Source organism: Pleurodeles waltl, unplaced genomic scaffold (assembly GCF_031143425.1).
Source record: "Pleurodeles waltl isolate 20211129_DDA unplaced genomic scaffold, aPleWal1.hap1.20221129 scaffold_69, whole genome shotgun sequence".
Taxonomy (NCBI): Eukaryota; Metazoa; Chordata; class Amphibia; order Caudata; family Salamandridae; genus Pleurodeles; species Pleurodeles waltl.
This window is the reverse complement of record NW_027150390.1, coordinates 217,601-242,502: the sequence shown is the minus strand read 5'-3', so window position 1 is coordinate 242,502 and position 24,902 is coordinate 217,601. Positions and strand designations below refer to the sequence as shown.

The 24,902-nt window shown below is 47.2% G+C and overlaps 11 non-coding genes across 11 annotated transcripts; all 11 read left to right on the top strand.

The window, feature by feature from the left end:
* Nucleotides 1-2,685: 2,685 nt before the first annotated feature.
* On the top strand, nucleotides 2,686-2,757 carry TRNAG-UCC (transfer RNA glycine (anticodon UCC)). The gene has a single exon. It is a non-coding gene; the product is annotated as a tRNA-Gly (tRNA).
* Nucleotides 2,758-4,275: 1,518 nt separating this feature from the next.
* TRNAG-UCC (transfer RNA glycine (anticodon UCC)) lies at nucleotides 4,276-4,347 on the top strand. The gene has a single exon. It is a non-coding gene; the product is annotated as a tRNA-Gly (tRNA).
* Nucleotides 4,348-9,069: 4,722 nt separating this feature from the next.
* TRNAG-UCC (transfer RNA glycine (anticodon UCC)) lies at nucleotides 9,070-9,141 on the top strand. Its single transcript has one exon. It is a non-coding gene; the product is annotated as a tRNA-Gly (tRNA).
* Nucleotides 9,142-10,675: 1,534 nt separating this feature from the next.
* On the top strand, nucleotides 10,676-10,747 carry TRNAG-UCC (transfer RNA glycine (anticodon UCC)). Its single transcript has one exon. It is a non-coding gene; the product is annotated as a tRNA-Gly (tRNA).
* A 1,534-nt stretch (nucleotides 10,748-12,281) lies between these two features.
* TRNAG-UCC (transfer RNA glycine (anticodon UCC)) lies at nucleotides 12,282-12,353 on the top strand. Its single transcript has one exon. It is a non-coding gene; the product is annotated as a tRNA-Gly (tRNA).
* Nucleotides 12,354-13,876: 1,523 nt separating this feature from the next.
* TRNAG-UCC (transfer RNA glycine (anticodon UCC)) lies at nucleotides 13,877-13,948 on the top strand. Its single transcript has one exon. It is a non-coding gene; the product is annotated as a tRNA-Gly (tRNA).
* A 1,534-nt stretch (nucleotides 13,949-15,482) lies between these two features.
* TRNAG-UCC (transfer RNA glycine (anticodon UCC)) lies at nucleotides 15,483-15,554 on the top strand. The gene has a single exon. It is a non-coding gene; the product is annotated as a tRNA-Gly (tRNA).
* Nucleotides 15,555-18,061: 2,507 nt separating this feature from the next.
* TRNAI-UAU (transfer RNA isoleucine (anticodon UAU)) lies at nucleotides 18,062-18,133 on the top strand. Its single transcript has one exon. It is a non-coding gene; the product is annotated as a tRNA-Ile (tRNA).
* Nucleotides 18,134-18,692: 559 nt separating this feature from the next.
* Nucleotides 18,693-18,764, top strand: TRNAG-UCC (transfer RNA glycine (anticodon UCC)). Its single transcript has one exon. It is a non-coding gene; the product is annotated as a tRNA-Gly (tRNA).
* A 3,102-nt stretch (nucleotides 18,765-21,866) lies between these two features.
* Nucleotides 21,867-21,938, top strand: TRNAG-UCC (transfer RNA glycine (anticodon UCC)). Its single transcript has one exon. It is a non-coding gene; the product is annotated as a tRNA-Gly (tRNA).
* Nucleotides 21,939-23,471: 1,533 nt separating this feature from the next.
* TRNAG-UCC (transfer RNA glycine (anticodon UCC)) lies at nucleotides 23,472-23,543 on the top strand. The gene has a single exon. It is a non-coding gene; the product is annotated as a tRNA-Gly (tRNA).
* The last annotated feature ends 1,359 nt before the right edge of the window (nucleotides 23,544-24,902 follow it).

Here is a 24,902-nt window from a genome sequence, read left to right as displayed (position 1 = left end):
TACAACCAAATTTATCTGAGAGCAAGGTGAAAGAAACCCAAGGGAACAGCCCCTGTCTGCAGCAGGAAGGTTGGCTGCTTCGAATGGACAGAACTTCCAGTCCTAAGTCCACTCACGTCCCGAACACTCCCAAACGCTCGCCCTCACCGGGTGCACCTCTGGCTCCCAGGTAAGGCCAAAACCTGAGCATGGTAGCGCAGGATCACAGAGAAGGAGCGGGTGGGGGTGCTTCTGTCTTGACAAAGGCGTGACATGGCTAGTGACTGAGAGGGACTTGACTTTCCCCTATGACTGACTGTGAGAGGGGAAGGCGAAGATTTTCTGCACCCAGCATGCCTTGTGACATTCTTAGGCAAATGAGGTGAGAGCCCTGCCAGAATAGCTCCAGCGATCCCATGCCACTCCTCTGAAGGCTCCTGATCTGCATAACCACAACATTTTGAACAGGAAGCAGAGTGGCGCAGCGGAAGCGTGCTGGGCCCATAACCCAGAGGTCGATGGATCGAAACCATTCTCTGCTAGCATGGATTGATTTTTTTTTTCTTGTGAGGACCACTCTCTCGTTTCCACGCTGCCAGAGCGGAAAACAGCAGGCTTGTGCCAGCTTTTTGTGGGAAGAGACTGCTCAACTATCGGTCTCTGCTCAAAGTCAGGGAGACAGATGGTCAGAGAATCAACCCTACACTTCAAAGGAAATGATGCACAGTTATGACCATTAACGAAAGATGGGACCCTCGCACTTCTTTCTGAGCCTGCTTGGAACGCTATTATTCCCTTTTTTTGTCCTGCTATTATCAATCTCCTGTGAATTTCGTGGAGCTGTTTTCTTTCTCTACCCTGCTGTTTTTCCCTTGCTGCCAATATATGCTTATTTCAATGATTTGAACTGCTGCTTTCCCTTTCTCCTTTTCTGCGCAGCTTTTGCATGGGTTTCAATCTCCAGTTCCTTAGCAGTTGCAAGAACTTTTTTCCTGATTTTCATGTTGGTCTGTAAACCAAAAATACCTCTGATACTGGTGCAATATAGTAATTGAACTCAGGGTTGTGATGTCTAGAGCTTAAAAAAAACATATGCCATGGAGCGTTGGTGGTATAGTGGTGAGCATAGCTGCCTTCCAAGCAGTTGACCCGGGTTCGATTCCTGGCCAACGCAGTGCTAATATTTATACATTAAGAAAGCAGTAGCTATTCTAACGCAATATGTTAAAAAAAAGAGAAATATCTTGACCAGATTACTCAGCTATTAGATAAATAATAAACAAAGACATAGGCAGGCATCCCAAAAGCCCCGTCTGCGACTTTCTATGTCCTGAAATTTTAATATTTTACAAACAGCAACCACCACTCACAACTGCTGGTAATAAATGGGCTGCAGGGGGGCAGGCAATGAAACGGCTAAGCCCTTCTGCCCGACCAGCCTTTAGAACTGCAGCATCTCTGCAGTAACAAGTGTTTCAGGTCAATATCTCTCCCCTGGAAAAAATGTGCGAGACCCACCACCGATAAATGTGGCAAAAGTCCCCAACATTTTCTGCATATTTGAGCTCTTACCTGAAAGCAGCGCCACCTTGTAGTCATCGCAGGCAACTGCAGCATACAACCAAATTTATCCGAGAGCAAGGTGAAAGAAACCCAAGGGAACAGCCCCTGTCTGCAGCAGGAAGGTTGGCTGCTTCGAATGGACAGAACTTCCAGTCTTAAGTCCACTCACGTCCCGAACGCTCCCAAACGCTCATACCGGGCAAGCCCTCACTGGGTGCACCTCTGGCTCCCAGGTAAGGCCAAAACCTGAGCATGGTAGCGCAGGATCACAGAGAAGGAGCGGGTGGGGGTGCTTCTGTCTTGACAAAGGCATGACATGGCTAGTGACTGAGAGGGACTTGACTTTCTCCTATGACTGACTGTGAGAGGGGAAGGCGAAGATTTTCTGCACCCAGCATGCCTTGTGACATTCTTAGGCAAATGAGGTGAGAGCCCTGCCAGAATAGCTCCAGCGATCCCATGCCACTCCTCTGAAGGCTCCTGATCTGCATAACCACAGCATTTTGAACAGGAAGCAGAGTGGCGCAGCGGAAGCGTGCTGGGCCCATAACCCAGAGGTCGATGGATCGAAACCATCCTCTGCTAGGATGGATTGATTATTTTTCTAGTGAGGACCACTCTCTCGTTTCCACGCTGCCAGAGCGGAAAACAGCAGGCTTGTGCCAGCTTTTTGTGGGAAGAGACTGCTCAACTATCGGTCTCTGCTCAAAGTCAGGGAGACAGATGGTCAGAGAATCAACCCTACACTTCAAAGGAAATGATGCACAGTTATGACCATTAACGAAAGATGGGACCCTCGCACTTCTTTCTGAGCCTGCTTGGAACGCTATTATTCCCTTTTTTTGTCCTGCTATTATCAATCTCCTGTGAATTTCGTGGAGCTGTTTTCTTTCTCTACCCTGCTGTTTTTCCCTTGCTGCCAATATACGCTTATTTCAATGATTTGAACTGCTGCTTTCCCTTTCTCCTTTTCTGCGCAGCTTTTGCATGGGTTTCAATCTCCAGTTCCTTAGCAGTTGCAAGAACTTTTTTCCTGATTTTCATGTTGGTCTGTAAACCAAAAATACCTCTGATACTGGCGCAATATAGTCATTGAACTCAGGGTTATGATGTCTAGAGCTTAAAAAAAACATATGCCATGGAGCGTTGGTGGTATAGTGGTGAGCATAGCTGCCTTCCAAGCAGTTGACCCGGGTTCGATTCCCGGCCAACGCAGTGCTAATATTTATACATTAAGAAAGCAGTAGCTATTCTAACGCAATATGTTAAAAAAAAGAGAAATATCTTGACCAGATTACTCAGCTATTAGATAAATAATAAACAAAGACATAGGCAGGCATCCCAAAAGCCACGTCTGCGACTTTCTATGTCCTGAAATTTTTATATTTTACAAACAGCAGTCACCACTCACAACTGCTGGTAATAAATGGGCTGCAGGGGGGCAGGCAATGAAACGGCTAAGCCCTTCTGCCCGACCAGCCTTTAGAACTGCAGCATCTCTGCAGTAAAAATTGTTTCAGGTCAATATCTCTCCCCTGGAAAAAATGTGCGAGACCCACCACCGATAAATGTGGCAAAAGTCCCCAACATATTCTGCATATTTGTGCTCTTACCTGAAAGCAGCGCCACCTTGTAGTCATCGCAGGCAACTGCAGCATACAACCAAATTTATCCAAGAGCAAGGTGAAAGAAACCCAAGGGAACAGCCCCTGTCTGCAGCAGGAAGGTTGGCTGCTTCGAATGGACAGAACTTCCAGTCCTAAGTCCACTCACGTCCCGAACGCTCTCAAACGCTCATACCGGGTGCACCTCTGGCTCCCAGGTAAGGCCAAAACCTGAGCATGGTAGCGCAGGATCACAGAGAAGGAGCGGGTGGGGGTGCTTCTGTCTTGACAAAGGCGTGACATGGCTAGTGACTGAGAGGGCCTTGACTTTCCCCTATGACTGACTGTGAGAGGGGAAGGCGAAGATTTTCTGCACCCAGCATGCCTTGTGACATTCTTAGGCAAATGAGGTGAGAGCCCTGCCAGAATAGCTCCAGCGATCCCATGCCACTCCTCTGAAGGCTCCTGATCTGCATAACCACAGCATTTTGAACAGGAAGCAGAGTGGCGCAGCGGAAGCGTGCAGGGCCCATAACCCAGAGGTCGATGGATCGAAACCATCTTCTGCTAGCATGGATTGATTTTTTTTTCTTGTGAGGACCACTCTCTCGTTTCCACGCTGCCAGAGCGGAAAACAGCAGGCTTGTGCCAGCTTTTTGTGGGAAGAGACTGCTCAACTATCGGTCTCTGCACAAAGTCAGGGAGACAGATGGTCAGAGAATCAACCCTACACTTCAAAGGAAATGATGCACAGTTATGACCATTAACGAAAGATGGGACCCTCGAACTTCTTTCTGAGCCTGCTTGGAACGCTATTATTCCCTTTTTTTGTCCTGCTATTATCAATCTCCTGTGAATTTCGTGGAGCTGTTTTCTTTCTCTACCCTGCTGTTTTTCCCTTGCTGCCAATATATGCTTATTTCAATGATTTGAACTGCTGCTTTCCCTTTCTCCTTTTCTGCGCAGCTTTTGCATGGGTTTCAATCTCCAGTTCCTTAGCAGTTGCAAGAACTTTTTTCCTGATTTTCATGTTGGTCTGTAAACCAAAAATACCTCTGATACTGGCGCAATATAGTCATTGAACTCAGGGTTGTGATGTCTAGAGCTTAAAAAAAACATATGCCATGGAGCGTTGGTGGTATAGTGGTGAGCATAGCTGCCTTCCAAGCAGTTGACCCGGGTTTGATTCCCGGCCAACGCAGTGCTAATATTTATACATTAAGAAAGCAGTAGCTATTCTAACGCAATATGTTAAAAAAAAGAGAAATATCTTGACCAGATTACTCAGCTATTAGATAAATAATAAACAAAGACATAGGCAGGCATCCCAAAAGCCCCGTCTGCGACTTTCTATGTCCTGAAATTTTTATATTTTACAAACAGCAGTCACCACTCACAACTGCTGGTAATAAATGGGCTGCAGGGGGGCAGGCAATGAAACGGCTAAGCCCTTCTGCCCGACCAGCCTTTAGAACTGCAGCATCTCTGCAGTAAAAAGTGTTTCAGGTCAATATCTCTCCCCTGGAAAAAATGTGCGAGACCCACCACCGATAAATGTGGCAAAAGTCCCCAACATTTTCTGCATATTTGTGCTCTTACCTGAAAGCAGCGCCACCTTGTAGTCATCGCAGGCAACTGCAGCATACAACCAAATTTATCCGTGAGCAAGGTGAAAGAAACCCAAGGGAACAGCCCCTGTCTGCAGCAGGAAGGTTGGCTGCTTCGAATGGACAGAACTTCCAGTCCTAAGTCCACTCACGTCCCGAACGCTCATACCGGGCAAGCCCTCACCGGGTGCACCTCTGGCTCCCAGGTAAGGCCAAAACCTGAGCATGGTAGCGCAGGATCACAGAGAAGGAGCGGGTGGGGGTGCTTCTGTCTTGACAAAGGCGTGACATGGCTAGTGACTGAGAGGGACTTGACTTTCCCCTATGACTGACTGTGAGAGGGGAAGGCGAAGATTTTCTGCACCCAGCATGCCTTGTGACATTCTTAGGCAAATGAGGTGAGAGCCCTGCCAGAATAGCTCCAGCGATCCCATGCCACTCCTCTGAAGGCTCCTGATCTGCATAACCACAGCATTTTGAACAGGAAGCAGAGTGGCGCAGCGGAAGCTTGCTGGGCCCATAACTCAGAGGTCGATGGATCGAAACCATCCTCTGCTAGCATGGATTGATTTTTTTTTCTTGTGAGGACCACTCTCTCGTTTCCACGCTGCCAGAGCGGAAAACAGCAGGCTTGTGCCAGCTTTTTGTGGGAAGAGACTGCTCAACTATCGGTCTCTGCTCAAAGTCAGGGAGACAGATGGTCAGAGAATCAACCCTACACTTCAAAGGAAATGATGCACAGTTATGACCATTAACGAAAGATGGGACCCTCGCACTTCTTTCTGAGCCTGCTTGGAACGCTATTATTCCCTTTTTTTGTCCTGCTATTATCAATCTCCTGTGAATTTCGTGGAGCTGCTTTCTTTCTCTACCCTGCTGTTTTTCCCTTGCTGCCAATATATGCTTATTTCAATGATTTGAACTGCTGCTTTCCCTTTCTCCTTTTCTGCGCAGCTTTTGCAGGGGTTTCAATCTCCAGTTCCTTAGCAGTTGCAAGAACTTTTTTCCTGATTTTCATGTTGGTCTGTAAACCAAAAATACCTCTGATACTGGCGCAATATAGTCATTGAACTCAGGGTTGTGATGTCTAGAGCTTAAAAAAAACATATGCCATGGAGTGTTGGTGGTATAGTGGTGAGCATAGTTGCCTTCCAAGCAGTTGACCCGGGTTCGATTCCCGGCCAACGCAGTGCTAATATTTATACATTAAGAAAGCAGTAGCTATTCTAACGCAATATGTTAAAAAAAAGAGAAATATCTTGACCAGATTACTCAGCTCTTAGATAAATAATAAACAAAGACATAGGCAGGCATCCCAAAAGCCCCGTCTGCGACTTTCTATGTCCTGAAATTTTTATATTTTACAAACAGCAGTCACCACTCACAACTGCTGGTAATAAATGGGCTGCAGGGGGGCAGGCAATGAAACGGCTAAGCCCTTCTGCCCGACCAGCCTTTAGAACTGCAGCATCTCTGCAGTAAAAAGTGTTTCAGGTCAATATCTCTCCCCAGGAAAAAATGTGCGAGACCCACCACCGATAAATGTGGCAAAAGTCCCCAACATTTTCTGCATATTTGTGCTCTTACCTGAAAGCAGCGCCACCTTGTAGTCATCGCAGGCAACTGCAGCATACAACCAAATTTATCCGTGAGCAAGGTGAAAGAAACCCAAGGGAACAGCCCCTGTCTGCAGCAGGAAGGTTGGCTGCTTCGAATGGACAGAACTTCCAGTCCTAAGTCCACTCACGTCCCGAACGCTCATACGGGGCAAGCCCTCACCGGGTGCACCTCTGGCTCCCAGGTAAGGCCAAAACCTGAGCATGGTAGCGCAGGATCACAGAGAAGGAGCGGGTGGGGGTGCTTCTGTCTTGACAAAGGCGTGACATGGCTAGTGACTGAGAGGGACTTGACTTTCCCCTATGACTGACTGTGAGAGGGGAAGGCGAAGATTTTCTGCACCCAGCATGCCTTGTGACATTCTTAGGCAAATGAGGTGAGAGCCCTGCCAGAATAGCTCCAGCGATCCCATGCCACTCCTCTGAAGGCTCCTGATCTGCATAACCACAGCATTTTGAACAGGAAGCAGAGTGGCGCAGCGGAAGCTTGCTGGGCCCATAACCCAGAGGTCGATGGATCGAAACCATCCTCTGCTAGCATGGATTGATTTTTTTTTCTTGTGAGGACCACTCTCTCGTTTCCACGCTGCCAGAGCGGAAAAAAGCTGGCTTGTGCCAGCTTTTTGTGGGAAGAGACTGCTCAACTATCGGTCTCTGCTCAAAGTCAGGGAGACAGATGGTCAGAGAATCAACCCTACACTTCAAAGGAAATGATGCACAGTTATGACCATTAACGAAAGATGGGACCCTCGCACTTCTTTCTGAGCCTGCTTGGAACGCTATTATTCCCTTTTTTTGTCCTGCTATTATCAATCTCCTGTGAATTTCGTGGAGCTGTTTTCTTTCTCTACCCTGCGGTTTTTCCCTTGCTGCCAATATATGCTTATTTCAATGATTTGAACTGCTGCTTTCCCTTTCTCCTTTTCTGCGCAGCTTTTGCATGGGTTTCAATCTCCAGTTCCTTAGCAGTTGCAAGAACTTTTTTCCTGATTTTCATGTTGGTCTGTAAACCAAAAATACCTCTGATACTGGTGCAATATAGTCATTGAACTCAGGGTTGTGATGTCTAGAGCTTAAAAAAAACATATGCCATGGAGTGTTGGTGGTATAGTGGTGAGCATAGTTGCCTTCCAAGCAGTTGACCCGGGTTCGATTCCCGGCCAACGCAGTGCTAATATTTATACATTAAGAAAGCAGTAGCTATTCTAACGCAATATATTAAAAAAAAGAGAAATATCTTGACCAGATTACTCAGCTCTTAGATAAATAATAAACAAAGACATAGGCAGGCATCCCAAAAGCCCCGTCTGCGACTTTCTATGTCCTGAAATTTTTATATTTTACAAACAGCAGTCACCACTCACAACTGCTGGTAATAAATGGGCTGCAGGGGGGCAGGCAATGAAACGGCTAAGCCCTTCTGCCCGACCAGCCTTTAGAACTGCAGCATCTCTGCAGTAAAAAGTGTTTCAGGTCAATATCTCTCCCCTGGAAAAAATGTGCGAGACCCACCACCGATAAATGTGGCAAAAGTCCCCAACATTTTCTGCATATTTGTGCTCTTACCTGAAAGCAGCGAAACCTTGTAGTCATCGCAGGCAACTGCAGCATACAACCAAATTTATCCGAGAGCAAGGTGAAAGAAACCCAAGGGAACAGCCCCTGTCTGCAGCAGGAAGGTTGGCTGCTTCGAATGGACAGAACTTCCAGTCCTAAGTCCACTCACGTCCCGAACGCTCCCAAACGCTCATACCGGGCAAGCCCTCACCGGGTGCACCTCTGGCTCCCAGGTAAGGCCAAAACCTGAGCATGGTAGCGCAGGATCACAGAGAAGGAGCGGGTGGGGGTGCTTCTGTCTTGACAAAGGCGTGACATGGCTAGTGACTGAGAGGGACTTGACTTTCCCCTATGACTGACTGTGAGAGGGGAAGGCGAAGATTTTCTGCACCCAGCATGCCTTGTGACATTCTTAGGCAAATGAGGTGAGAGCCCTGCCAGAATAGCTCCAGCGATCCCATGCCACTCCTCTGAAGGCTCCTGATCTGCATAACCACAGCATTTTGAACAGGAAGCAGAGTGGCGCAGCGGAAGCGTGCTGGGCCCATAACCCAGAGGTCGATGGATCGAAACGATCCTCTGCTAGCATGGATTGATTTTTTTTCTTGTGAGGACCACTTTCTCGTTTCCACGCTGCCAGAGCGGAAAACAGCAGGCTTGTGCCAGCTTTTTGTGGGAAGAGACTGCTCAACTATCGGTCTCTGCTCAAAGTCAGGGAGACAGATGGTCAGAGAATCAACCCTACACTTCAAAGGAAATGATGCACAGTTATGACCATTAACGAAAGATGGGACCCTCGCACTTCTTTCTGAGCCTGCTTGGAACGCTATTATTCCCTTTTTTTGTCCTGCTATTATCAATCTCCTGTGAATTTCGTGGAGCTGTTTTCTTTCTCTACCCTGCTGTTTTTCCCTTGCTGCCAATATATGCTTATTTCAATGATTTGAACTGCTGCTTTCCCTTTCTCCTTTTCTGCGCAGCTTTTGCATGGGTTTCAATCTCCAGTTCCTTAGCAGTTGCAAGAACTTTTTTCCTGATTTTCATGTTGGTCTGTAAACCAAAAATACCTCTGATACTGGTGCAATATAGTAATTGAACTCAGGGTTGTGATGTCTAGAGCTTAAAAAAAACATATGCCATGGAGCGTTGGTGGTATAGTGGTGAGCATAGCTGCCTTCCAAGTAGTTGACCCGGGTTCGATTCCCGGCCAACGCAGTGCTAATATTTATACATTAAGAAAGCAGTAGCTATTCTAACGCAATATGTTAAAAAAAAGAGAAATATCTTGACCAGATTACTCAGCTATTAGATAAATAATAAACAAAGACATAGGCAGGCATCCCAAAAGCCCCGTCTGCGACTTTCTATGTCCTGAAATTTTTATATTTTACAAACAGCAGTCACCACTCACAACTGCTGGTAATAAATGGGCTGCAGGGGGGCAGGCAATGAAACGGCTAAGCCCTTCTGCCCGACCAGCCTTTAGAAGTGTAGCATCTCTGCAGTAAAAAGTGTTTCAGGTCAATATCTCTCCCCTGGAAAAAATGTGCGAGACCCACCACCGATAAATGTGGCAAAAGTCCCCAACATTTTCTGCATATTTGTGCTCTTACCTGAAAGCAGCGCCACCTTGTAGTCATCGCAGGCAACTGCAGCATACAACCAAATTTATCCGAGAGCAAGGTGAAAGAAACCCAAGGTAACAGCCCCTGTCTGCAGCAGGAAGGTTGGCTGCTTCGAATGGACAGAACTTACAGTCTTAAGTCCACTCACGTCCCGAACACTCCCAAACGCTCATACCGGGCAAGCCCTCACTGGGTGCACCTCTGGCTCCCAGGTAAGGCCAAAACCTGAGCATGGTAGCGCAGGATCACAGAGAAGGAGCGGGGTGGGGGTGCTTCTGTCTTGACAAAGGCGTGACATGGCTAGTGACTGAGAGGGACTTGACTTTCCCCTATGACTGACTGTGAGAGGGGAAGGCGAAGATTTTCTGCACCCAGCATGCCTTGTGACATTCTTAGGCAAATGAGGTGAGAGCCCTGCCAGAATAGCTCCAGCGATCCCATGCCACTCCTCTGAAGGCTCCTGATCTGCATAACCACAGCATTTTGAACAGGAAGCAGAGTGGCGCAGCGGAAGCGTGCTGGGCCCATAACCCAGAGGTCGATGGATCGAAACCATCCTCTGCTAGGATGGATTGATTATTTTTCTTGTGAGGACCACTCTCTCGTTTCCACGCTGCCAGAGCGGAAAACAGCAGGCGTGTGCCAGCTTTTTGTGGGAAGAGACTGCTCAACTATCGGTCTCTGCTCAAAGTCAGGGAGACACATGGTCAGAGAATCAACCCTACACTTCAAAGGAAATGATGCACAGTTATGACCATTAACGAAAGATGGGACCCTCGCACTTCTTTCTGAGCCTGCTTGGAACGCTATTATTCCCTTTTTTTGTCCTGCTATTATCAATCTCCTGTGAATTTCGTGGAGCTGTTTTCTTTCTCTACCCTGCAGTTTTTCCCTTGCTGCCAATATATGCTTATTTCAATGATTTGAACTGCTGCTTTCCCTTTCTCCTTTTCTGCGCAGCTTTTGCATGGGTTTCAATCTCCAGTTCCTTAGCAGTTGCAAGAACTTTTTTCCTGATTTTCATGTTGGTCTGTAAACCAAAAATACCTCTGATACTGGCGCAATATAGTCATTGAACTCAGGGCTGTGATGTCTAGAGCTTAAAAAAAAACATATGCCATGGAGCGTTGGTGGTATAGTGGTGAGCATAGCTGCCTTCCAAGCAGTTGACCCGGGTTCGATTCCCGGCCAACGCAGTGCTAATATTTATACATTAAGAAAGCAGTAGCTATTCTAACGCAATATGTTAAAAAAAAGAGAAATATCTTGACCAGATTACTCAGCTATTAGATAAATAATAAACAAAGACATAGGCAGGCATCCCAAAAGCCCCGTCTGCGACTTTCTATGTCCTGAAATTTTTATATTTTACAAACAGCAGTCACCACTCACAACTGCTGGTAATAAATGGGCTGCAGGGGGGCAGGCAATGAAACGGCTAAGCCCTTCTGCCCGACCAGCCTTTAGAACTGCAGCATCTCTGCAGTAAAAAGTGTTTCAGGTCAATATCTCTCCCCTGGAAAAAATGTGCGAGACCCACCACCGATAAATGTGGCAAAAGTCCCCAACATTTTCTGCATATTTGTGCTCTTACCTGAAAGCAGCGCCACCTTGTAGTCATCGCAGGCAACTGCAGCATACAACCAAATTTATCCGAGAGCAAGGTGAAAGAAACCCAAAGGAACAGCCCCTGTCTGCAGCAGGAAGGTTGGCTGCTTTGAATGGACAGAACTTCCAGTCCTAAGTCCACTCACGCTCCCGAACGCTCCCAAACGCTCATACCGGGCATGCCCTCACCGGGTGCACCTCTGGCTCCCAGGTAAGGCCAAAACCTGAGCATGGTAGCGCAGGATCACAGAGAAGGAGCGGGTGGGGGTGCTTCTGTCTTGACAAAGGCGTGACATGGCTAGTGACTGAGAGGGACTTGACTTTCCCCTATGACTGACTGTGAGAGGGGAAGGCGAAGATTTTCTGCACCCAGCATGCCTTGTGACATTCTTAGGCAAATGAGGTGAGAGCCCTGCCAGAATAGCTCCAGCGATCCCATGCCACTCCTCTGAAGGCTCCTGATCTGCTTAACCACAGCATTTTGAACAGGAAGCAGAGTGGCGCAGCGGAAGCGTGCTGGGCTCATAACCCAGAGGTCGATGGATCGAAACCATCCTCTGCTAGCATGGATTGATTTTTTTTTCTTGTGAGGACCACTCTCTCGTTTCCACGCTGCCAGAGCGGAAAACAGCAGGCTTGTGCCAGCTTTTTGTGGGAAGAGACTGCTCAACTATCGGTCTCTGCTCAAAGTCAGGGAGACAGATGGTCAGAGAATCAACCCTACACTTCAAAGGAAATGATGTACAGTTATGACCATTAACGAAAGATGGGACCCTCGCACTTCTTTCTGAGCCTGCTTGGAACGCTATTATTCCCTTTTTTTGTCCTGCTATTATCAATCTCCTGTGAATTTCGTGGAGCTGTTTTCTTTCTCTACCCTGCTGTTTTTCCCTTGCTGCCAATATATGCTTATTTCAATGATTTGAACTGCTGCTTTCCCTTTCTCCTTTTCTGCGCAGCTTTTGCATGGGTTTCAATCTCCAGTTCCTTAGCAGTTGCAAGAACTTTTTTCCTGATTTTCATGTTGGTCTGTAAACCAAAAATACCTCTGATACTGGTGCAATATAGTAATTGAACTCAGGGTTGTGATGTCTAGAGCTTAAAAAAAACATATACCATGGAGCGTTGGTGGTATAGTGGTGAGCATAGCTGCCTTCCAAGCAGTTGACCCGGGTTCGATTCCCGGCCAACGCAGTGCTAATATTTATACATTAAGAAAGCAGTAGCTATTCTAACGCAATATGTTAAAAAAAAGAGAAATATCTTGACCAGATTACTCAGCTATTAGATAAATAATAAACAAAGACATAGGCAGGCATCCCAAAAGCCCCGTCTGCGACTTTCTATGTCCTGAAATTTTTATATTTTACAAACAGCAGTCACCACTCACAACTGCTGGTAATAAATGGGCTGCAGGGGGGCAGGCAATGAAACGGCTAAGCCCTTCTGCCCGACCAGCCTTTAGAACTGCAGCATCTCTGCAGTAAAAAGTGTTTCAGGTCAATATCTCTCCCCTGGAAAAAATGTGCGAGACCCACCACCGATAAATGTGGCAAAAGTCCCCAACATTTTCTGCATATTTGTGCTCTTACCTGAAAGCAGCGCCACCTTGTAGTCATCGCAGGCAACTGCAGCATACAACCAAATTTATCCGAGAGCAAGGTGAAAGAAACCCAAGGGAACAGCCCCTGTCTGCAGCAGGAAGGTTGGCTGTTTCGAATGGACAGAACTTCCAGTCTTAAGTCCACTCACGTCCCGAACGCTCATACGGGGCAAGCCCTCACCGGGTGCACCTCTGGCTCCCAGGTAAGGCCAAAACCTGAGCATGGTAGCGCAGGATCACAGAGAAGGAGCGGGTGGGGGTGCTTCTGTCTTGACAAAGGCGTGACATGGCTAGTGACTGAGAGGGACTTGACTTTCCCCTATGACTGACTGTGAGAGGGGAAGGCGAAGATTTTCTGCACCCAGCATGCCTTGTGACATTCTTAGGCAAATGAGGTGAGAGCCCTGCCAGAATAGCTCCAGCGATCCCATGCCACTCCTCTGAAGGCTCCTGATCTGCATAACCACAGCATTTTGAACAGGAAGCAGAGTGGCGCAGCGGAAGCTTGCTGGGCCCATAACCCAGAGGTCGATGGATCGAAACCATCCTCTGCTAGCATGGATTGATTTTTTTTTCTTGTGAGGACCACTCTCTCGTTTCCACGCTGCCAGAGCGGAAAACAGCTGGCTTGTGCCAGCTTTTTGTGGGAAGAGACTGCTCAACTATCGGTCTCTGCTCAAAGTCAGGGAGACACATGGTCAGAGAATCAACCCTACACTTCAAAGGAAATGATGCACAGTTATGACCATTAACGAAAGATGGGACCCTCGCACTTCTTTCTGAGCCTGCTTGGAACGCTATTATTCCCTTTTTTTGTCCTGCTATTATCAATCTCCTGTGAATTTCGTGGAGCTGTTTTCTTTCTCTACCCTGCAGTTTTTCCCTTGCTGCCAATATATGCTTATTTCAATGATTTGAACTGCTGCTTTCCCTTTCTCCTTTTCTGCGCAGCTTTTGCATGGGTTTCAATCTCCAGTTCCTTAGCAGTTGCAAGAACTTTTTTCCTGATTTTCATGTTGGTCTGTAAACCAAAAATACCTCTGATACTGGCGCAATATAGTCATTGAACTCAGGGCTGTGATGTCTAGAGCTTAAAAAAAACATATGCCATGGAGCGTTGGTGGTATAGTGGTGAGCATAGCTGCCTTCCAAGCAGTTGACCCGGGTTCGATTCCCGGCCAACGCAGTGCTAATATTTATACATTAAGAAAGCAGTAGCTATTCTAACGCAATATGTTAAAAAAAAGAGAAATATCTTGACCAGATTACTCAGCTATTAGATAAATAATAAACAAAGACATAGGCAGGCATCCCAAAAGCCCCGTCTGCGACTTTCTATGTCCTGAAATTTTTATATTTTACAAACAGCAGTCACCACTCACAACTGCTGGTAATAAATGGGCTGCAGGGGGGCAGGCAATGAAACGGCTAAGCCCTTCTGCCCGACCAGCCTTTAGAACTGCAGCATCTCTGCAGTAAAAAGTGTTTCAGGTCAATATCTCTCCCCTGGAAAAAATGTGCGAGACCCACCACCGATAAATGTGGCAAAAGTCCCCAACATTTTCTGCATATTTGTGCTCTTACCTGAAAGCAGCGCCACCTTGTAGTCATCGCAGGCAACTGCAGCATACAACCAAATTTATCCGAGAGCAAGGTGAAAGAAACCCAAAGGAACAGCCCCTGTCTGCAGCAGGAAGGTTGGCTGCTTTGAATGGACAGAACTTCCAGTCCTAAGTCCACTCACGCTCCCGAACGCTCCCGAACGCTCATACCGGGCATGCCCTCACCGGGTGCACCTCTGGCTCCCAGGTAAGGCCAAAACCTGAGCATGGTAGCGCAGGATCACAGAGAAGGAGCGGGTGGGGGTGCTTCTGTCTTGACAAAGGCGTGACATGGCTAGTGACTGAGAGGGACTTGACTTTCCCCTATGACTGACTGTGAGAGGGGAAGGCGAAGATTTTCTGCACCCAGCATGCCTTGTGACATTCTTAGGCAAATGAGGTGAGAGCCCTGCCAGAATAGCTCCAGCGATCCCATGCCACTCCTCTGAAGGCTCCTGATCTGCTTAACCACAGCATTTTGAACAGGAAGCAGAGTGGCGCAGCGGAAGCGTGCTGGGCTCATAACCCAGAGGTCGATGGATCGAAACCATCCTCTGCTAGCATGGATTGATTTTTTTTTCTTGTGAGGACCACTCTCTCGTTTCCACGCTGCCAGAGCGGAAAACAGCAGGCTTGTGCCAGCTTTTTGTGGGAAGAGACTGCTCAACTATCGGTCTCTGCTCAAAGTCAGGGAGACAGATGGTCAGAGAATCAACCCTACACTTCAAAGGAAATGATGTACAGTTATGACCATTAACGAAAGATGGGACCCTCGCACTTCTTTCTGAGCCTGCTTGGAACGCTATTATTCCCTTTTTTTGTCCTGCTATTATCAATCTCCTGTGAATTTCGTGGAGCTGTTTTCTTTCTCTACCCTGCTGTTTTTCCCTTGCTGCCAATATATGCTTATTTCAATGATTTGAACTGCTGCTTTCCCTTTCTCCTTTTCTGCGCAGCTTTTGCATGGGTTTCAATCTCCAGTTCCTTAGCAGTTGCAAGAACTTTTTTCCTGATTTTCATGTTGGTCTGTAAACCAAAAATACCTCTGATACTGGTGCAATATAGTAATTGAACTCAGGGTTGTGATGTCTAGAGCTTAAAAAAAACATATACCATGGAGCGTTGGTGGTATAGTGGTGAGCATAGCTGCCTTCCAAGCAGTTGACCCGGGTTCGATTCCCGGCCAACGCAGTGCTAATATTTATACATTAAGAAAGCAGTAGCTATTCTAACGCAATATGTTAAAAAAAAGAGAAATATCTTGACCAGATTACTCAGCTATTAGATAAATAATAAACAAAGACATAGGCAGGCATCCCAAAAGCCCCGTCTGCGACTTTCTATGTCCTGAAATTTTTATATTTTACAAACAGCAGTCACCACTCACAACTGCTGGTAATAAATGGGCTGCAGGGGGGCAGGCAATGAAACGGCTAAGCCCTTCTGCCCGACCAGCCTTTAGAACTGCAGCATCTCTGCAGTAAAAAGTGTTTCAGGTCAATATCTCTCCCCTGGAAAAAATGTGCGAGACCCACCACCGATAAATGTGGCAAAAGTCCCCAACATTTTCTGCATATTTGTGCTCTTACCTGAAAGCAGCGCCACCTTGTAGTCATCGCAGGCAACTGCAGCATACAACCAAATTTATCCGAGAGCAAGGTGAAAGAAACCCAAGGGAACAGCCCCTGTCTGCAGCAGGAAGGTTGGCTGTTTCGAATGGACAGAACTTCCAGTCTTAAGTCCACTCACGTCCCGAACGCTCCCAAACGCTCATACCGGGCAAGCCCTCACTGGGTGCACCTCTGGCTCACAGGTAAGGCCAAAACCTGAGCATGGTAGCGCAGGATCACAGAGAAGGAGCGGGTGGGGTTGCTTCTGTCTTGACAAAGGCGTGACATGTCTAGTGACTGAGAGGGCCTTGACTTTCCCCTATGACTGACTGTGAGAGGGGAAGGCGAAGATTTTCTGCACCCAGCATGCCTTGTGACATTCTTAGGCAAATGAGGTGAGAGCCCTGCCAGAATAGCTCCAGCGATCCCATGCCACTCCTCTGAAGGCTCCTGATCTGCATAACCACAGCATTTTGAACAGGAAGCAGAGTGGTGCAGCGGAAGCGTGCTGGGCTCATAACCCAGAGGTCGATGGATCGAAACCATCCTCTGCTAGCATGGATTGATTTTTTTTTCTTGTGAGGACCACTCTCTCGTTTCCACGCTGCCAGAGCGGAAAACAGCAGGCTTGTGCCAGCTTTTTGTGGGAAGAGACTGCTCAACTATCGGTCTCTGCTCAAAGTCAGGGAGACAGATGGTCAGAGAATCAACCCTACACTTCAAAGGAAATGATGCACAGTTATGACCATTAACGAAAGATGGGACCATCGCACTTCTTTCTGAGCCTGCTTGGAACGCTATTATTCCCTTTTTTTGTCCTGCTATTATCAATCTCCTGTGAATTTCGTGGAGCTGTTTTCTTTCTCTACCCTGCTGTTTTTCCCTTGCTGCCAATATATGCTTATTTCAATGATTTGAACTGCTGCTTTCCCTTTCTCCTTTTCTGGGCAGCTTTTGCATGGGTTTCAATCTCCAGTTCCTTAGCAGTTGCAAGAACATTTTTCCTGATTTTCATGTTGGTCTGTAAACCAAAAATACCTCTGATACTGGTGCAATATAGTAATTGAACTCAGGGTTGTGATGTCTAGAGCTTAAAAAAAACATATGCCATGGAGCGTTGGTGGTATAGTGGTGAGCATAGCTGCCTTCCAAGCAGTTGACCCGGGTTCGATTCCCGGCCAAACCAGTGCTAATATTTATACATTAAGAAAGCAGTAGCTATTCTAACGCAATATGTTAAAAAAAAGAGAAATATCTTGACCAGATTACTCAGCTATTAGATAAATAATAAACAAAGACATAGGCAGGCATCCCAAAAGCCCCGTCTGCGACTTTCTATGTCCTGAAATTTGTATATTTTACAAACAGCAGTCACCACTCACAACTGCTGGTAATAAATGGGCTGCAGGGGGGCAGGCAATGAAACGGCTAAGCCCTTCTGCCCGACCAGCCTTTAGAACTGCAGCATCTCTGCAGTAAAAAGTGTTTCAGGTCAATATCTCTCCCCTGGAAAAAATGTGCGAGACCCACCACCGATAAATGTGGCAAAAGTCCCCAACATTTTCTGCATATTTGTGCTCTTACCTGAAAGCAGCGCCACCTTGTAGTCATCGCAGGCAACTGCAGCATACAACCAAATTTATCCGAGAGCAAGGTGAAAGAAACCCAAGGGAACAGCCCCTGTCTGCAGCAGGAAGGTTGGCTGCTTCGAATGGACAGAACTTCCAGTCTTAAGTCCACTCACGTCCCGAACGCTCCCAAACGCTCATACCGGGCAAGCCCTCACTGGGTGCACCTCTGGCTCCCAGGTAAGGCCAAAACCTGAGCATGGTAGCGCAGGATCACAGAGAAGGAGCGGGTGGGGTTGCCTCTGTCTTGACAAAGGCGTGACATGTCTAGTGACTGAGAGGGCCTTGACTTTCCCCTATGACTGACTGTGAGAGGGGAAGGCGAAGATTTTCTGCACCCAGCATGCCTTGTGACATTCTTAGGCAAATGAGGTGAGAGCCCTGCCAGAATAGCTCCAGCGATCCCATGCCACTCCTCTGAAGGCTCCTGATCTGCATAAGCACACCATTTTGAACAGGAAGCAGAGTGGCGCAGCGGAAGCGTGCTGGGCCTATAACCCAGAGGACGATGGATCGAAACCATCCTCTGCTAGCATGGATTGATTTTTTTTTCTTGTGAGGACCACTCTCTCGTTTCCACGCTGCCAGAGCGGAAAACAGCAGGCTTGTGCCAGCTTTTTGTGGGAAGAGACTGCTCAACTATCGGTCTCTGCTCAAAGTCAGCGAGACAGATGGTCAGAGAATCAACCCTACACTTCAAAGGAAATGATGCACAGTTATGACCATTAACGAAAGATGGGACCCTCGCACTTCTTTCTGAGCCTGCTTGGAACGCTATTATTCCCTTTTTTTGTCCTGCTATTATCAATCTCCTGTGAATTTCGTGGAGCTGTTTTCTTTCTCTACCCTGCTGTTTTTCCCTTGCTGCCAATATATGCTTATTTCAATGATTTGAACTGCTGCTTTCCCTTTCTCCTTTTCTGCGCAGCTTTTGCATGGGTTTCAATCTCCAGTTCCTTAGCAGTTGCAAGAACTTTTTTCCTGATTTTCATGTTGGTCTGTAAACCAAAAATACCTCTGATACTGGTGCAATAAAGTAATTGAACTCAGGGTTGTGATGTCTAGAGCTTAAAAAAAACATATGCCATGGAGCGTTGGTGGTATAGTGGTGAGCATAGCTGCCTTCCAAGCAGTTGATCCGGGTTCGATTCCCGGCCAACGCAGTGCTAATATTTATACATTAAGAAAGCAGTAGCTATTCTAACGCAATATGTTAAAAAAAAGAGAAATATCTTGACCAGATTACTCAGCTATTAGATAAATAATAAACAAAGACATAGGCAGGCATCCCAAAAGCCCCGTCTGCGACTTTCTATGTCCTGAAATTTTTATATTTTACAAACAGCAGTCACCACTCACAACTGCTGATAATAAATGGGCTGCAGGGGGGCAGGCAATGAAACGCCTAAGCCCTTCTGCCCGACCAGCCTTTAGAAGTGCAGCATCTCTGCAGTAAAAAGTGTTTCAGGTCAATATCTCTCCCCTGGAAAAAATGTGCGAGACCCACCACCGATAAATGTGGCAAAAGTCCCCAACATTTTCTGCATATTTGTGCTCTTACCTGAAAGCAGCGCCACCTTGTAGTCATCGCAGGCAACTGCAGCATACAACCAAATTTATCCGAGAGCAAGGTGAAAGAAACCCAAGGGAACAGCCCCTGTCTGCAGCAGGAAGGTTGGCTGCTTCGAATGGACAGAACTTCCAGTCCTAAGTCCACTCACGTCCCGAACGCTCATACCGGGCAAGCCCTCACCGGGTGCAGCTCTGGCTCCCAGGTAAGGCCAAAACCTGAGCATGGTAGCGCAGGATCACAGAGAAGGAGCGGGTGGGGGTGCTTCTGTCTTGACAAAGGCGTGACATGGCTAGTGACTGAGAGGGACTTGACTTTCCCCTATGACTGACTGTGAGAGGGGAAGGCGAAGATTTTCTGCACCCAGCATGCCTTGTGACATTCTTAGGCAAATGAGGTGAGAGCCCTGCCAGAATAGCTCCAGCGATCCCATGCCACTCCTCTGAAGGCTCCTGATCTGCATAACCACAGCATTTTGAACAGGAAGCAGAGTGGCGCAGCGGAAGCGTGCTGGGCCCATAACCCAGAGGTCGATGGATCGAAACCATACTCTGCTAGCATGGATTGATTTTTTTTTCTTGTGAGGACCACTCTCTCGTTTCCACGCTGCCAGAGCGGAAAACAGCAGGCTTGTGCCAGCTTTTTGTGGGAAGAGACTGCTCAACTATCGGTCTCTGCACAAAGTCAGGGAGACAGATGGTCAGAGAATCAACCCTACACTTCAAAGGAAATGATGCACAGTTATGACCATTAACGAAAGATGGGACCCTCACACTTCTTTCTGAGCCTGCTTGGAACGCTATTATTCCCTTTTTTTGTCCTGCTATTATCAATCTCCTGTGAATTTTGTGGAGCTGTTTTCTTTCTCTACCCTGCTGTTTTTCCCTTGCTGCCAATATATGCTTATTTCAATGATTTGAACTGCTGCTTTCCCTTTCTCCTTTTCTGCGCAGCTTTTGCATGGGTTTCAATCTCCAGTTCCTTAGCAGTTGCAAGTACTTCTTTCCTGATTTTCATGTTGGTCTGTAAACCAAAAATACCTCTGATACTGGTGCAATATAGTCATTGAACTCAGGGTTGTGATGTCTAGAGCTTAAAAAAAACATATGCCATGGAGTGTTGGTGGTATAGTGGTGAGCAAAGCTGACTTCCAAGCAGTTGACCCGGGTTCGATTCCCGGCCAACGCAGTGCTAATATTTATACATTAAGAAAGCAGTAGCTATTCTAACGCAATATGTTAAAAAAAAGAGAAATATCTTGACCAGATTACTCAGCTATTAGATAAATAATACACAAAGACATAGGCAGGCATCCCAAAAGCCCCGTCTGCGACTTTCTATGTCCTGAAATTTTTATATTTTACAAACAGCAGTCACCACTCACAACTGCTGGTAATAAATGGGCTGCAGGGGGGCAGGCAATGAAATGGCTAAGCCCTTCTGCCCGACCAGCCTTTAGAACTGCAGCATCTCTGCAGTAAAAAGTGTTTCAGGTCAATATCTCTCCCCTGGAAAAAATGTGCGAGACCCACCGCCGACAAATGTGGCAAAAGTCCCCAACATTTTCTGCATATTTGTGCTCTTACCTGAAAGCAGCGCCACCTTGTAGTCATCGCAGGCAACTGCAGCATACAACCAAATTTATCCGAGAGCAAGGTGAGAGAAACCCAAGGGAACAGCCCCTGTCTGCAGCAGGAAGGTTGGCTGCTTCGAATGGACAGAACTTCCAGTCCTAAGTCCACTCACGTCCCGAACGCTCCCAAACGCTCATACCGGGCAAGCCCTCACCGGGTGCACCTCTGGCTCCCAGGTAAGGCCAAAACCTGAGCATGGTAGTGCAGGATCACAGAGAAGGAGGGGGTCGGGGTGCTTCTGTCTTGACAAAGGCGTGACATGGCTAGTGACTGAGAGGGACTTGACTTTCCCCTATGACTGACTGTGAGAGGGGAAGGCGAAGATTTTCTGCACCCAGCATGCCTTGTGACATTCTTAGGCAAATGAGGTGAGAGCCCTGCCAGAATAGCTCCAGCGATCCCATGCCACTCCTCTGAAGGCTCCTGATCTGCATAACCACAGCATTTTGAACAGGAAGCAGAGTGGCGCAGCAGAAGCGTGCTGGGCCCATAACCCAGAGGTCGATGGATTGATTTTTTTTTCTTGTGAGGACCACTCTCTCGTTTCCACGCTGCCAGAGCGGAAAACAGCAGGCTTGTGCCAGCTTTTTGTGGGAAGAGACTGCTCAACTATCGGTCTCTGCTCAAAGTCAGCGAGACAGATGGTCAGAGAATCAACCCTACACTTCAAAGGAAATGATGCACAGTTATGACCATTAACGAAAGATGGGACCCTCGCACTTCTTTCTGAGCCTGCTTGGAACGCTATTATTCCCTTTTTTTGTCCTGCTATTATCAATCTCCTGTGAATTTCGTGGAGCTGTTTTCTTTCTCTACCCTGCTGTTTTTCCCTTGCTTCCAATATATGCTTATTTCAATGATTTGAACTGCTGCTTTCCCTTTCTCCTTTTCTGCGCAGCTTTTGCATGGGTTTCAATCTCCAGTTCCTTAGCAGTTGCAAGAACTTTTTTCCTGATTTTCATGTTGGTCTGTAAACCAAAAATACCTCTGATACTGGTGCAATAAAGTAATTGAACTCAGGGTTGTGATGTCTAGAGCTTAAAAAAAACATATGCCATGGAGCGTTGGTGGTATAGTGGTGAGCATAGCTGCCTTCCAAGCAGTTGATCCGGGTTCGATTCCCGGCCAACGCAGTGCCAATATTTATACATTAAGAAAGCAGTAGCTATTCTAACGCAATATGTTAAAAAAAAGAGAAATATCTTGACCAGATTACTCAGCTATTAGATAAATAATAAACAAAGACATAGGCAGGCATCCCAAAAGCCCCGTCTGCGACTTTCTATGTCCTGAAATTTTTATATTTTACAAACAGCAGTCACCACTCACAACTGCTGATAATAAATGGGCTGCAGGGGGGCAGGCAATGAAACGGCTAAGCCCTTCTGCCCGACCAGCCTTTAGAACTGCAGCATCTCTGCAGTAAAAAGTGTTTCAGGTCAATATCTCTCCCCTGGAAAAAATGTGCGAGACCCACCACCGATAAATGTGGCAAAAGTCCCCAACATTTTCTGCATATTTGTGCTCTTACCTGAAAGCAGCGCCACCTTGTAGTCATCGCAGGCAACTGCAGCATACAACCAAATTTATCCGAGAGCAAGGTGAAAGAAACCCAAGGGAACAGCCCCTGTCTGCAGCAGGAAGGTTGGCTGCTTCGAATGAACAGAACTTCCAGTCCTAAGTCCACTCACGTCCCGAACGCTCCCAAACGCTCATACCGGGCAAGCCCTCACCGGGTGCACCTCTGGCTCCCAGGTAAGGCCAAAACCTGAGCATGGTAGCGCAGGATCACAGAGAAGGAGCGGGTGGGGGTGCTTCTGTCTTGACAAAGGCGTGACATGGCTAGTGACTGAGAGGGACTTGACTTTCCCCTATGACTGACTGTGAGAGGGGAAGGCGAAGATTTTCTGCACCCAGCATGCCTTGTGACATTCTTAGGCAAATGAGGTGAGAGCCCTGCCAGAATAGCTCCAGCGATCCCATGCCACTCCTCTGAAGGCTCCTGATCTGCATAACCACAGCATTTTGAACAGGAAGCAAAGTGGCGCAGCGGAAGCGTGCTGGGCCCATAACCCAGAGGTCGATGGATCGAAACCATCCTCTGCTAGCATGGATTGGTTTTTTTTTCTTGTGAGGACCACTCTCTCGTTTCCACGCTGCCAGAGCGGAAAACAGCAGGCTTGTGCCAGCTTTTTGTGGGAAGAGACTGCTCAACTATCGGTCTCTGATCAAAGTCAGGGAGACAGATGGTCAGAGAATCAACCCTACACTTCAAAGGAAATGATGCACAGTTATGACCATTAACGAAAGATGGGACCCTCGCACTTCTTTCTGAGCCTGCTTGGAACGCTATTGTTCCCTTTTTTTGTCCTGCTATTATCAATCTGGTGTGAATTTCGTGGAGCTGTTTTCTTTCTCTACCCTGCTGTTTTTCCCTTGCTGCCAATATATGCTTATTTCAATGATTTGAACTGCTGCTTTCCCTTTCTCCTTTTCTGCGCAGCTTTTGCATGGGTTACAATCTCCAGTTCCTTAGCAGTTGCAAGAACTTTTTTCCTGATTTTCATGTTGCTCTGTAAACCAAAAATACCTCTGATACTGGTGCAATATAGTAATTGAACTCAGGGTTGTGATGTCTAGAGCTTAAAAAAAACATATGCCATGGAGCGTTGGTGGTATAGTGGTGAGCATAGCTGCCTTCCAAGCAGTTGACCCGGGTTCGATTCCCGGCCAACGCAGTGCTAACATTTATACATTAAGAAAGCAGTAGCTATTCTAACGCAATATGTTAAAAAAAAGAGAAATATCTTGACCAGATTACTCAGCTATTAGATAAATAATAAACAAAGACATAAGCAGGCATCCCAAAAGCCCCGTCTGCGACTTTCCATGTCCTGAAATTTTTATATTTTACAAACAGCAGTCACCACTCACAACTGCTGGTAATAAATGGGCTGCAGGGGGGCAGGCAATGAAACGGCTAAGCCCTTCTGCCCGACCAGCCTTTAGAACTGCAGCATCTCTGCAGTAAAAAGTGTTTCAGGTCAATATCTCTCCCCTGGAAAAAATGTGCGAGACCCACCACCGATAAATGTGGCAAAAGTCCCCAACATTTTCTGCATATTTGTGCTCTTACCTGAAAGCAGCGCCACCTTGTAGTCATCGCAAGCAACTGCAGCATACAACCAAATTTATCCGAGAGCAAGGTGAAAGAAACCCAAGGGAACAGCCCCTGTCTGCAGCAGGAAGGTTGGCTGCTTCGAATGGACAGAACTTCCAGTCCTAAGTCCACTCACGTCCCGAACGCTCATACCGGGCAAGCCCTCACCGGGTGCACCTCTGGCTCCCAGGTAAGGCCAAAACCTGAGCATGGTAGCGCAGGATCACAGAGAAGGAGCGGGTGGGGGTGCTTCTGTCTTGACAAAGGCGTGACATGGCTAGTGACTGAGAGGGACTTGACTTTCCCCTATGACTGACTGTGAGAGGGGAAGGCGAAGATTTTCTGCACCCAGCATGCCTTGTGACATTCTTAGGCAAATGAGGTGAGAGCCCTGCCAGAATAGCTCCAGCGATCCCATGCCACTCCTCTGAAGGCTCCTGATCTGCATAACCACAGCATTTTGAACAGGAAGCAGAGTAGCGCAGCGGAAGCGTGCTGGGCCCATAACCCAGAGGTCGATGGATCGAAACCATTCTCTGCTAGCATGGATTGATTTTTTTTTTCTTGTGAGGACCACTCTCTCGTTTCCACGCTGCCAGAGCGGAAAACAGCAGGCTTGTGCCAGCTTTTTGTGGGAAGAGACTGCTCAACTATCGGTCTCTGCTCAAAGTCAGGGAGACAGATGGTCAGAGAATCAACCCTACACTTCAAAGGAAATGATGCACAGTTATGACCATTAACGAAAGATGGGACCCTCGCACTTCTTTCTGAGCCTGCTTGGAACGCTATTATTCCCTTTTTTTGTCCTGCTATTATCAATCTCCTGTGAATTTCGTGGAGCTGTTTTCTTTCTCTACCCTGCTGTTTTTCCCTTGCTGCCAATATATGCTTATTTCAATGATTTGAACTGCTGCTTTCCCTTTCTCCTTTTCTGCGC